Source organism: Podarcis erhardii, assembly GCF_964252035.2.
Source record: "Podarcis erhardii genome assembly, chromosome: 17".
NCBI classification, from domain to species: domain Eukaryota; kingdom Metazoa; phylum Chordata; class Lepidosauria; order Squamata; family Lacertidae; genus Podarcis; species Podarcis erhardii.
In genome coordinates this window covers 34,060,249-34,073,678 of record NC_138515.1, presented here as the reverse complement: position 1 = coordinate 34,073,678, position 13,430 = coordinate 34,060,249, and the positions used below count along the sequence as shown (strand labels likewise).

Here is a 13,430-nt window from a genome sequence, read left to right as displayed (position 1 = left end):
TTCCGGCGTCTGCACAGATGCGATTTCCAGAGGAAGCAAGTCCCCACGCTGCACTGTGCTGGCAGGGACTTGCCGAGTGGGCGGCTCGTTTCGGGGGTGGCACGTGGGCCAGTTAAATTACCCCCGTGGGCTGCTTGCGGCCCATGGGCCTTAGGTTGCCAACCCCTCCCCACTCATCAGCCGAGTGGCGCAGATCAGCTATGGGGAGATAGCTGCCATGGGGATGAAAAGAAGTCACCCACCTTCAGCTGAATTTCCTGGCACAAGGTGGGTGGGCAGATATCTTCAACCCCATTCTGGCATATTGGATGAGGAGGTTTAAGACTCCCCACCCAGCATACCAAAACGAAGGTGTAAATCAGGCCTTTCCCACTCCACTGTGGATTGTACAAACCAGCCAAGGAGCAGGGAGGACATATTTTCACCCCTTTCCTGGTTTGTGGCAGACCTGGTAAGGAAGTCTGGGGAGGGGGATTTGCTTGAGAGGTTGAATTGGCTGGATTCGGCTCATGGACTAGAATTTCCCCAAGGGATATTCCTCTTAAGCATTAATTTTTTGAATTGTTTTCACAAATATTTGTATTTAAAATAGCATTAAAAAAACAACTGCTGTGCTTTTAATTGGGGGAGGGATCATTTTTTTGGTCAATTAACAGATTTTCTTTTAATCTGTCAGGTGTAGTTCTAATGGAAATTCTAATGGAAATGCATATCTATGTCCTTGTAATGCCAATACATCTGCACATTGTATGCTCACTAATCCACTATTAATTTTAATATCCTGATCCACCAATCAGTTAAAACACAAGTTTAAGAGCATCTTGTCCTGTTGATGTTAACGGTTTGGAATTAAGTCAATTCATTGGGTCTTTATAATTGCTTTCAAACACATCAGGATTAGCATTTGTCAGCTTCCCTGGCTGAGTCCATTTCAACTGCAGACAAATACATGGATATCATACAGATTAAGACCCTCATCTGTATTCAAATGTTTAATTGCGCTCACAGTGTAATTTAGCCCCACAAATAATAACTCAAGTAGACAAGAAAACTGTTTTAAGTATCTTGTTTTTCAGTATAGAAATTAATTAGTCTTTTGGAGGTATATATAAATGATTTATACAAAAAACAAAGATACTACAATGAAGAATCTTTCCTTAGTTCTACTTCCCTTTAGATCTTTGTGTTGCTCACAAAAAAAGTTTTCGCTTTTTACATTTAAAAAGCAATTTTTTCAACCATCCTAGACAGTCAAGTCCCCCCTCTTACATAAGAGAAATTTAACATTTTTATTTCCTGAAGTGAAGCATTTACCCTGTTACTCAATTACTTCAGCACATTTATTAAGCACACCTTAAAGCATAATTTCAAATTGTCTTAATACTTTCTTCATAAAGCCTATTAAGCTGGATGAAGACTACTCTGAGTCGCTCACTAAGTGATATTAAAAAAACTGCACTCCACCTATAAGTACCCTGCAAATTCCAAAATCCTAGCTCTTGCCATTGTCTTGAGTCCATAGTAGACCTGCCTGCTTGCAAGTCACATTCCTCCCTCACATGTGCAAAATACAATTGCTTTTAAAAGAAAATCAATATTTCCCATTCATTCCTTAAACCATCAGCCAACATACATGGGTAGGGCCATTAGACACATGTTCAGAGGAACATCACAGAAGAGCCTGAATCAGAGCCTGAGAAAGACCCTCCAATGGCAACCTCTTTCATCAGGTATTCAAAGGCCAAGATGATTATGTGGAAAAGTCCTGTTCTAGTCTTAAATGGGCGTCCTCTTTGGTTCAATATCTCATGGAGTAACATCTTATTCCATGCTTCTACATTTTAGATGAGACATTGGGATTCTCTTGCCTTGCCCTTACTAGAATGAAGTCACGGTGACAATTTGTGGCATAGGGGCCTCTTAAAACCATCTGACCACATGTGATGAGATTTTTATTACCAGGCAGCCAGAATTTAGTTTCAGAAACATGGTAGTAGTTACTTAAATTGAGTAACTGGAAGCTACAGGTGATCACATAGGCAAGGCTCCAGGTCACAAGTTATTTACTGAAAACATCCTTCAGCAGATACAAGAAAACAAAGATTCTAAAATGGAGTTTGTACTAGAATGGCCTTGGTCTTTGACACTAACTTGAGCACGACTTATGTCATTCAGGCAGTTGTGCTTTCCGGACCCCAGGAATCTTGAGGACAGTCACTAAGCTGGAACATGAAGCGCAGTGGGCAGAAAGCACTGTTCTGTTGACCAGTCATGGGTAGAAGGGCAGACCTCTAGCATGTATATAGCAGGCCTAGCCGTCCCAAAGGCCTTGTACCACCTGTCAGTCACCCTTCTTCACTCTGTGCTTGAAGAAGCATCTGAGGGAAGTCTGAACGCAAGAGTCCAGGTAACTCGCTACCCATCCCAAAGTCCTCAACGCCACCTTAAAATGTTCATAATTTTCTGTGGTTAGAAAGGCAACACAAAAGGCCTTGAACATTCCAAATTTTAGGTACCAGCATAAAAATCTCTCCAAGGCTGGGTGACCAAATGCTTGGGATTTTCCAAGTCATGTAATGTTGAATGTGTATGAATAAATATTTTATTATACAGACACTCTTCTTACCAGCTCTGATAGGTTACAACTGGCTTTTATAAAGCCCAAATGATCAAAATGTTAATGAAATACAGGAGATTTATCAAAACTAAAATTTGGCATGGAATATCTGCATGTTAATGACATACTGGCTAAATATCATACAAATTAAGAAATGGCCAATATATCACCATTTGATTTATTAAAACAAGTCTCTTATTCGGCAAATATATGCTGTTTACTCATATGTTAGGGTTTTTGCACCTCTATTTGAAAAACTGGTGAGGGTTTTTAGCCTCTTTAAAAGTCCCCCCCCCAAAAAAATAAGTAAAACACAGGAGTCTCCCTCTTACTCTTTATGAACAACTGTGGTGTCTTTATGAAGTTATCACCTTTAAGATTTCCCCTTTAATGAAGCAGTGCCTGATTTCACTTTCCTGGGTTCCTGAGGAGGAAGCTGCTAGCTAGCAAGTAGACAACAAAGATTTACCACACAATCCTAGTTATAGATAGGTAGCCGTGTTGGTCTGCCATAGTCAAACAAAATAAAAAAATTCCTTCCAGTAGCACCTTAAAGACCAACTAAGTTAGTTCTAGGTATGAGCTTTCGTGTGCATGCACACTTCTTCAGATACACTGAAACAGAAGTCACCAGACCCTTCTATATAGTGAGAAGGTGGGGAGGGGTATTACTCAGAAGGGTGGTGGGAATGGGTGATTGCTCAGATAGCTGTGATGAGCCTGTTGACGACTCTTAACGACTGCAATAGGTCTTACAGGAAAAAGCAAGGGGTGAGAAGGTGAAAAATGGCTTTGTCATGTATAATGAGATAAGAATCCAAGGTCTTTGTTAAGACCAGGTCTCTCCATGGTTTTAAGTTTGGTAATAAGTTGCAATTCAGCAGCTTCTCTTTCCAGTCTATTTCTGAAATTCCTTTGTAATAGAACAGCTACTTTGAGATCTTGTATAGAATGTCCTGGGAGATTGAAATGTTCTCCTACTGGTTTCTCTGTCTTGTGATTCCTGATGTCAATCATATTGAGAAGACATACACAATCCTAGTATGTCTTCTCAAAACTAAGTCCCACTGAAATCTGTGGCACTTACTCCCTGGAAAGCATGCATAGGATTGCAACCTTAGCAGCTAGGTTAAGACACATAGTGGGCTTCCAACTTCAATAGACATTTCATTTCATTTATTTTATTGTTATTGTTATTGTTATTGTTGTTGTTGTTGTTGTTGTTGTTGTTGTTGTTGTTGTTGTTATTATTATTATTATTATTATTATTATTATTATTATTATTATGCCACCCACCTGACTGGGTTCCCCCAGCCACTCTGGGTGGCTTCCAACAAATTAAAACACAATACGACATCAAACATTAAAAACTTCAGGTCAATTTCAGGTCAAAAGTGAGAGGTGCACATAGCAATCAATGAACAAAGCCAATACTTCACCATATCTGATCAGGCACCGGCATGTCCAGCCACCGGACAAAATAGAACAGCAAATAAATACAGCGCTTCATTCCCTTTCTAACTCAGGTCTCAATTCAAGCGGAAAACATAATTTTAAATAAGTTTTAGAACGTTTGAAAGTACAGTATTTCTGCATGAAAGGGCCATAGCAACAGGGACACTGCATTTTGACAGACTGCATCAGGGATGGCGAACTTCCTAGCCAAGCATGCCACAAGTTCCTGAGCATTCAGACAGTGCCACTCCAGTGTGCCCAACCCTCTGTGTTCAGATGCAACTTTGCCTCTGGTCTACCGAGCTGTCAAACAAGCAGTCAATAGCACAGGAGAAACAGGTTGAGGTGCGGACCTAAACCTGCTCCTGCCTAAAAGTGCCCAAAAAAGCTGCTGCTGCCATAATGCAGTGCCATTTGTGGTACCTGTGCTATAAAGATGGCCACCTATGAAATACACACTGGGCCTGTTATATAACACTTATTTTTCCCCTCACAGATATTACCTACTATTAAGTGATTGCAGAAACTGCAACAAGGATACATGATATCACTAAAGGACTGTTTCCAACATTATCACGTTGAGAAAGATAGTTAAACCAGAAGTCTGAAGAGTTCAAAGGAGCACAAGGAAATATTCTGAAAACAAGATAAAGACATCTCCTCTCCAGTCCTACTGACAACAATTGCAGCAACCAATGGCTTCAGCAAGAGCTACCCAACAGCAGCAACAACAGATTTGCCTCTATAAAATGACTGGTTCCCATACAATATGTTGTGCGAAATTAATTGTGTGCACATGTATTCTGTAATTATGTGACAACTCCCTCCCCAAACAATGAGAACCTCTGTCACTTCTATCTGCCTCAGTAAATTAGCAGATCTACGAAAATTCAAGAGCTTTGTAAGTAGAGCTATTGTATTTCCAAAGAAAATCACTTATTCCCAGGTACAGGTAGATTTACAGAGCACAAAACCTTTGTCAGAAACTGCAATTACCCTGCAGAGATTCACCTGCTACAAAGTACTGAAGAACAAAGATAAAGAGATCAAAAATTGCTACACTTTCCCCTTTTCTGCTGTCTTAGCCCCCCAAACAACCTCCGTGGGAGTTCCCTTGAACAAAAATAGGGGGGGGAGTGAGGGAATATAGGGGTGCAGCTCCAGGACATTCCCCCCCAAGCAGAGCAAGAGTTGTGGTAACATCTGCTAGGGTAAAGGACAGGCGCTCCTTACAGTAGGAAGTGCACCAGCTGATAATGAGGCCTTCATGTTTATTTGTGACAGATTAGCATAAGATAAGTCAGAAAATGAGGGAAACAATCAAGCAGAGGATGTAGACATCTGTCCTTTTCTTTCAAGGGGTTCCTACTTCACACTAACCGTTGAAATGGTAGCATTTCTCTGCAAGAAAGGCTGCATTTCAGCTGGCTGAAGATCTCTCTGTGTTGTACAAAACAAAATAAAAAAATTCCTTCCAGTAGCACCTTAAAGACCAACTAAGTTAGTTCTAGGTAAGAGCTTTCGTGTGCATGCACACTTCTTCAGATACACTGAAACAGAAGTCACCAGACCCTTCTATATCGTGAGAAGGTGGGGAGGGGTATTACTCAGAAGGGTGGTGGGAATGGGTGATTGGCAGATAGCTGTGATGAGCCTATCTGCAACTGTGTTGTACAAGTTCTTCAGAGGGAAGAACCACTGAGTTCTGTGGAATTTATGCCCAGGTAATTATGCCTAGGATTGTATTATTAGGTTAGGTGGTATAATTATTATTATTATTATTATTAATTGTTTAATACAAAAATAGTCTCTAAGCAACTTGGAAAAATAATAAAAAATACAGAGTTAAAAATAGCAATCAATACATTAACAGCTTCAAGAATCTCATCAGCAACAGTAAAACATCAGCAGTTTATCAGCATTGATATCCCATTACAATGCACCAAGTGCCTGAGGAAAGTGGACTTGTTGCCAAAAAGTTGTTAAAACCGGTGCCAAGCAGGCCTCACTTGGGTAAGCTATGCCATCTACTCCTCCTATTTGATGTGCATACATAATATGATGGATCAACACAACTAGCAGCAATTGTTGACTCTCCTGGGGGAATGGCAAGCGAGGAGGGGGAGTTGTCACAATGAGCTCATGCACTTCCAAATTTACCATGACACCACTGAACAGGAAATCAATTCCACTGTAATACCTGGCTTGCCGTTGAGAATCTAAAGAGAACCAGAGCCATAACTATCAGTATTTACACCTAAGCACATCTCAACTTCAAGGAGGGGTTTGTTTGTGGCTGCTAGTGCAAGCGGTTCCACTTCACCAATATCCATTATGTGACTGAGGTCTGGGCCGCATCCTGATAGCTGGCCCCACTACAAACACCAACTCCATAGGCTACACACGCACATAACAGGGATAGAAAGTCTGTACATTATAATTCTTTGTCGCTATACAGTGCAACACCTGATAGGCATCATCTTGATGACATCATGGCCTGTGGAACATGCAAGCACTATGAGATACAGCCTGCTAAGAAACAAAGGATGTGGATCAAATCTCATTTTTTCCAGACACCCTGAATGTACTTCCAGGGTGAATTTCCTACTACTCAGTAGAGAAATGCCACTCTGTGACCCCGCAGAGTTCGAAACATTAGAATGTAACCTCACAAAAAAGCCAACTTCTGCTTCACATCATCATTATCTCAGAAGGCTTTGTAGGCAAAACCCATTTGAGCGGTGCTAAATTGCCCACATTTTCAGATGAAATGTCACACATCTTTATAAACTGAAGTATCAGAGCTCTTTCAGTTTTTTAAAACACAATTAATTTTAATTAGCAGGAATTAGTAGGCCAGGGTTTTCTCTCTTTTTTTAATTAAAAAACCACCAAAAACCACACAATGGCACTCCGATGTTCATAAATGATCTGCATTTGTGCAGCCACCTCTTCCTCCTTTTAACAGGATGCAACACAATAGAGTCCCTTTGAGTATGCTAAGCTAAATAAAGGAATAACGTTCATAACAAACAACCAAACAGCAGCAGCTGAAGCCACAGGAGAGGGATTGCATCACCTCAGTGATAGTAACACAGTGGATACAGAAATGTGAGAACAGTTCGCTTGCCTTAAGAAAACATAACGGGTTTGAAACACAGTGCCTACAACTCTCTTTTCTAATCAGTCTTTGGCCCTGAAAAATGGCCTTTCTTGCTTGGCTTCCATCTGAAGAAGCAATCTGTGGTAAAGGGCAGAGAGACACATACATGCACACCTGATGGAGCACTTTGCGAAAGGCTTCTCTAACAAGAACTACAATATTTCCGCCCTTTACACACCCAAACATCTGTAAGTGTCACTCGGCCGGCCTCTGGCCATCCTTTCAAAGCAGCTAATTGCAGGAAAGGGCACAAAGTATGGAGGGCAAGGATGCCAGCCGGTCTCCGCGGCTCAGTATCAACGCCAGCAGATCTCCTCTGTGGGACATGGATGCCCTGACGGTTACAGCCAGAGGCTTGGCTCGCCTTCCACCAATCCACATTTGTCCCTGGGTTAACAAACCCCGCAGAGAGGAATTGCGTGAAGCACCCCAACCCCGAGACAGGGTCTTTGCAACTGGAGATTGTGGGGGGGGGGTTTGGGAATCTAAACATCTGGGCCAAAGCATCCTTATGGCGGAGAGAGAAAGAAGAAGCCGAGCCGTTGCTATTGGCGACATTGAACTCCCGCCTGCTAATGAGAACAAAACGCCAGGTAGGGCCAAGACTTAGGGCGCTGCAAGGCGGGCTCCATTAGCAGCCTTTGAAGGAGCTGGGGGGGGGGCAGGAGAGGGGGGGCTGCCTCTTGAAAGCAGGGACCCTGGTGGCCCAAATGGCCCAGCAAACCAAGCCGAGGGAAGGCTGCATACCCAAGGCAAGATACCCATCCATCTATTGAGCAAAGGGGAGGAAGGACACCTCCCCTTTGCATCCATGGAGCGCTTTTTCCTTGTCCTCCCCCCTTGCCCCCCCCCCATACTAACCGGAGAAAGGGGGGGGGAGGGAGCCTAATTTCCTCTCCATCCTCCTCCCCGCTTCAAAAGATGGAACCGCTCAACGTACCTGCTACCCAAAGATGGGGGGGGGGGGTAGCGACAGCGAGATGCCATCCCCTTCCCGTGGCATGGCCGCCCTACCCCCCCCCCACCACCACCACCCGTAGCACACAACGGTGACCCCCCCCCCCGCGGCCGCGATCCTGAAACCCAGCAAGCCGGAGCCTCGGCGTTACCTGCCGCCAGCGAGGACCAGGCTGCCGCTGCCGCTGCTTCTTCTTCTTCTGCCGCCGCCGCCGCCGCTGCTGCAGCGGAAGGGGGGCGCCCCTCGCTCAGCCCGCGCATCCCTCGCCCGGCTCCCCCTCCGCGCCTCGCTCAGCGCCGCCGCCGCCGCCGAGGATGCCGCCCAGACCCCCCAGCGCCCAGGGCCATTTCCCGGGGAGGCTCCTCTGGCACATGCCCCGCGCCCCAGGAGGAGGAGGAGGAGGAGGAGGAGGAGGCGGCTCCGGAATGCGCCCTCCCGCCCAAGGAGGCAGCAACACACAACGCACAACACACAACACACAACACACACCACACACCCCGCGCGAGAGGGAGAGAGAGAGAGAGAAAGGCTCCGGCTCACCTTGGAGAAGCGAGTCCCGAGGAGGAGGAGGAGGAGGAGGAGAAGGAGAAGCCGCCCTGCGCCCCCAGCACCGGGAGAGAGGCCGCCCGGCGGGCCGTGGATCCTTCCTCCGCCGGGCTCCCCGCCGCCGCCGCCGCCGCCACCGCCAGCCTTGCGCCCGAGCGCGCGCGCGCCCCCCGCCGCCGCCGCCGCCGCCGCTGCGGCTGCGCTCCACTCACTGCTGGCAGGAGGAGCAGCCGCCGCCGCCGCCGCTGCAGCGCCCCCGACGCCGCCCCCGAAGCCCGGCCGGGCCCGGGCAGCCCCCGCCCCCCCAAGACGCCGCCGCCGCCGCCGCCGCCATCCCCTCGGCCAGCCCCAGGCGCGGCGGGAAGGGGGAGAGCTCCGAGGGGCCTCGCCGCGCCCCGAGACCACCCCCCCACCCCCCTCCGAGAAGCGGGGTCTCCGGCCGAAGGGGGCGCCGCTGGCTCCGGCGAGGAGGAAGGCGCGGGGACCGAGCGCGGCTGGAAGCCCCCCGAGCCGGCCCGGAGGAGGAGGAGGAGGAGGAGGAGGAGGAGGAGGAGGAGGCGAGGCGCTGGCCAAGCCCGGATCGGGAGCGCCTCGGAGCGCGGGCTCCACCTGCAGCCCGAGGAGGGGAGGGGGCGGGGAGGCGCCCCAGGAGGGGAGGGGGCTTGGGTCGGCTTGGGGCTCCGCAAAGGGGGGGGGGTTCCTGCTGAGCCTTTGGGGGGTGCAGGGGGGGCCGGCCGCACCGGGCGCAACATCTGGGGGTTAGGGTTAGGGGGCGCAAATCCACGGGTTAGGGGGCGCAAATCCACGGGTTAGGGGGCGCAAATCCACGGGTTAGGGGGCGCAAATCCACGGGTTAGGGGGTGCAAATCCACAGGTTAGGAGGCGCAAATCCACGGGTTAGGGGGCGCAAATTACTTGCCTTGCCCCGGGTGCTGACAACCCACGCTACGCCACTGTTTGGGGGGGGGTCTTGCTCGGGAGCCCCCAGCCCTATTTCACCAGCTTGGACCCCTCGGCCCCAGACCTTTTCTCTCCCGTCCCCTCCAGGCCTCCTTTCCCATTCCTTCTCCCCACTTCTCTGGGTGCCTCTATTCTGTTCCTGTGGGACATCACTGCTCTTAGGGGGAACCGGTGCACCCAGTGGCGTAGCGTGGGTTGTCAGCACCCGGGGCAAGGCAAGTAATTTGCGCCCCCTAACCCTAGAATCCTAGAATCATAGAGTTGGAAGAGACCCCAAGGGCCATCGAGTCCAACCCCCTGCCAAGCAGGAAACACCATCAGAGCACTCCTGACATATGGTTGTCAAGCCTCTGCTTAAAGACCTCCAAAGAAGGAGACTCCACCACACTCCTTGGCAGCAAATTCCACTGTCAAACAGCTCTTACTGTCAGGAAGTTCTTCCTAATGTTTAGGTGGAATCTTCTTTCTTGTAGTTTGGATCCATTGCTCCGTGTCCGCTTCTCTGGAGCAGCAGAAAACAACCTTTCTCCCTCCTCTATGTGACATCCTTTTATATATTTGAACATGGCTATCATATCACCCCTTAACCTCCTCTTCTCCAGGCTAAACATGCCCAGCTCCCTTAGCCGTTCCTCATAAGGCATCGTTCCAGGCCTTTGACCCCCAGATGTTGCGCCCAGTGCAGCCGGCCCCCCCTGACCCCCCCACGCTACGCCAATGGGTGCACCCCCTTCTCCCCACTCGCTTTTTCCATTTCCATGAGCCCTACAGTTGCCAGGGCAATCTAGAGCAGAAGCTCTCAAACTCCAATACATCCACTCTGCCAGTTTATCTATCATTTCTTTGTATTTATATTCCACTTTTTCTCCAAGGAGCTCAAGGGGGTGTGCATCGTTCCCCCCCCCCATTTAATCTCCACAACAACCCTGTGAGGTAGGTTAGACAGGCAGCGACTGGCCCCCAAGGCTGAGTGGGAGTTTGAACTCTCCTCTCCCATATCCTAGTCCAGGGGTCAGCAAACTTTTCCAGCAGGGGGCCGGTCCACTGTCTCGCAGACCTTGTGGGGAGCCAGACTATATTTTGGAAAAATAAATAAATGCACGAATTCCTATGCCCCACAAAAAACCCAGAGATGCATTTTAAATAAAAGGACACATTCTACTCATGTGAAAACACACTGATTCCCGGACCATCCGCGTGCCGGATTGAGAAGGCAATGGGGCCGGATTCGGCCTCCGGGCCATAGTTTGCCTACCCATGTCCTAGTCTGACACTCTAACCATTACTCCACATGTGCTCCTGTCATACACAGGTCTGCTGAAAGTCAATAATATGTTTATGTGGCCCTGTCTTTGATTAATTCCCACATCCAACAATGGAGATGCAGGCCAAGTTGGCCAGGGCTGGATTTATCAACCAAGCTAATGAGAGATCCTGCTAGAAGGACTCTGATTTTCACAATATGGCACAGGTGCCACGTCAACTTATTTTTGTCTAAAAGTGATTACTTGGAGAATCTTAATTATATTTGATCCTTTAGAGACCCACATGTGTGGGTTAGCGCAAAAGCAAAACTGCTTGTGCCTGTTTAAAAAACAAAACAAAACTCGGAGCTCACACATGAAGAGCCCCAGTAGGCGAGTTAAAATCTCATCTTTAGGCACATTTAGTGGAGCATAGGAATAGGTTTTTTTAAACATTTTCCAGCTCCTTAAGAAAGCTGCCCCCCTTTCCCCCTATTTCAATAAAAGAGCCCACAGACTGTGAGGTAAGTTTAAAATGATTTACTCACAGCAGCTAGTCTCAGACTTGCATTTTCCTTAGGAGGAACAATAAAATGCTGGTAAATATTCTTATTTGAAAGATATACAGCAAGGCAGCCTCAGATACATATCTGAGGCAGAGAGCTAATTTAAGGCATACCTGCCTCCATCCTGTGCAGTGTGAGAGAGCCAGACTATATTTTGGAAAAATAAATAAATGCTTGGCAGGGGGTTGGACTCGATGGCCCTTGTGGTCTCTTCCAACTCTATGATTCTATTCTATGAAAGGAACAGGAAACAACCTTATTTTCTCTCTTTGGAGAAGAGGGCATCTGACATCACAGAGCATGCTATAGTAATTTAAAACTGTGGCCAACTCGTTTACATACTAACTAGCATTGTTAGGTTTGCTGCCAATATCCCACAAAAAGTTTACTTGCTAAAGAGGTCTTTTCAGTGGCCTAAGATCCATTTTTTCATGATGTGGTAGTGGTTTTGATGAGGCCAATGCTGAAGGGAATAAGAGTTTATTCAGTGACGAAGTGGCCAAGACTTCCATGAGTTTTCAAGTGGATCATGAAAAAGATTTGAGATGTGCCAGTCTACATCACTTGATATTTTGGTCTTTTCAGACCTACTTCTCATCTTTGACAAGTCTTCCCCAGAGACTCCTGTACCATGTTGACACATTTCCCCCTCCTCATTCTGTTTTTTTCTCCTCCTTCACACTTAACTCCTTTCTCCTTCTGTTACCCACGCTTTCCCACTTCTAAAAATAGGCAAACAACTTAAAAGAAAATGGAAGCAGCATCAGTGCTGTGACTCGCAGTATGTCGGGGTACATCTTAGTTGTGGGCCATGAGTTACGTTGGTTGACCAACTTTCATGGATCATTTCTATAGTGCATAACTAGAGAACTATCCTCGAAAGTGACTGATTGCTAGCTAAACAATGGAATTCACTTCCACAAGATGTCCTGAATGTGGTGGCCACCAACTTGGAGGGCTTCAAAAGGGGACTGGACAAATTTATGGAGGGTCTGTCCATCTGTGGCTTTCTAGTTGCAGTGGTTATGTTACAGATAGTATAAGAGGCAGAAGAAGCCAGTGAAAACATAATGCTGGACTCAATAGCCCTCTTGGTCTGATTTTTTGTTTTTAAGGTCAGGCTAGAGTTCTTGCCATACAATCAGCTCTGGAGAACCATGTACTCTTATTGTTGTTGTTGTTTAGTCACTTAGTCATGTCCAACTCCTCGTGACCCCATGGACCAGAGCACACCAGGCACTCCTGTCTTCCACTGCCTCCCGCAGTTTGGTCAAACTCATGCTGGTAGCTTCGAGAACACTGTCCAACCATCTCGTCCTCTGTCATCCCCTTCTCCTTGTGCCCTCCATCTTTCCCAACATCAGGGTCTTTTCCAGGGAGTCTTCTCTTCTCATGAGGTGGCCAAAGTACTGGAGCCTCAGCTTCAGGATCTGTCCTTCCAGTGAGCACTCAGGGCTGATTTCCTTCAGAATGGATCGGTTTGATCTTGCAGTCCATGGGACTCTCCAGAGTCTCCTCCATCACCATAATTCAAAAGCATCAATTCTTCGGCGATCAGCCTTCTTGATGGTCCAGCTCTCACTTCCACACATCACTACTGGGAAAACCAGAGCTTTAACTATACGGACCTTTGTTGGCAAGGTGATGTCTCTGCTTTTTAAGATGCTGTCTGAAGCAGCAATTACAGTAGCAAAATGAAGGCAGGTTTACAACTAGTATCTAAGTTACAAAAGTACAAAATATATATGTACTCTCATTGCATCCCTCCAAAGGCACAACTCCCTCACTGTTTACTGTGGTATCTTTCTTTCCTCTCCCTCTGACTGTGCCCTTCCTGCACAAAGTTCGTACATATTCGTGACTAGGCTATAGGGAGCTGTTGAAATATGGGTCTTTGGGCCATATCCAAGCTCTGTCACGA

General features: G+C 47.1%; 1 protein-coding gene across 11 annotated transcripts in view; it reads right to left on the bottom strand.

The window, feature by feature from the left end:
• The window catches only part of ADGRL3 (adhesion G protein-coupled receptor L3), a 555,597-nt gene extending 547,154 nt beyond the window's left edge, over positions 1–8,443 (bottom strand). For 6 of the 11 annotated variants that reach the window (XM_081844782.1, XM_081844775.1, XM_081844777.1 and 3 more), the window contains exon 1: positions 8,345–8,442. The gene's annotated coding sequence lies outside the window, so the exon portion shown is untranslated. Of the gene's footprint in view, positions 1–8,344 lie in introns of all 11 variants that reach the window. The other 5 variants (XM_081844778.1, XM_081844779.1, XM_081844784.1 and 2 more) reach the window with 2 other exon arrangements.
• Positions 8,444–13,430: the final 4,987 nt, after the last annotated feature.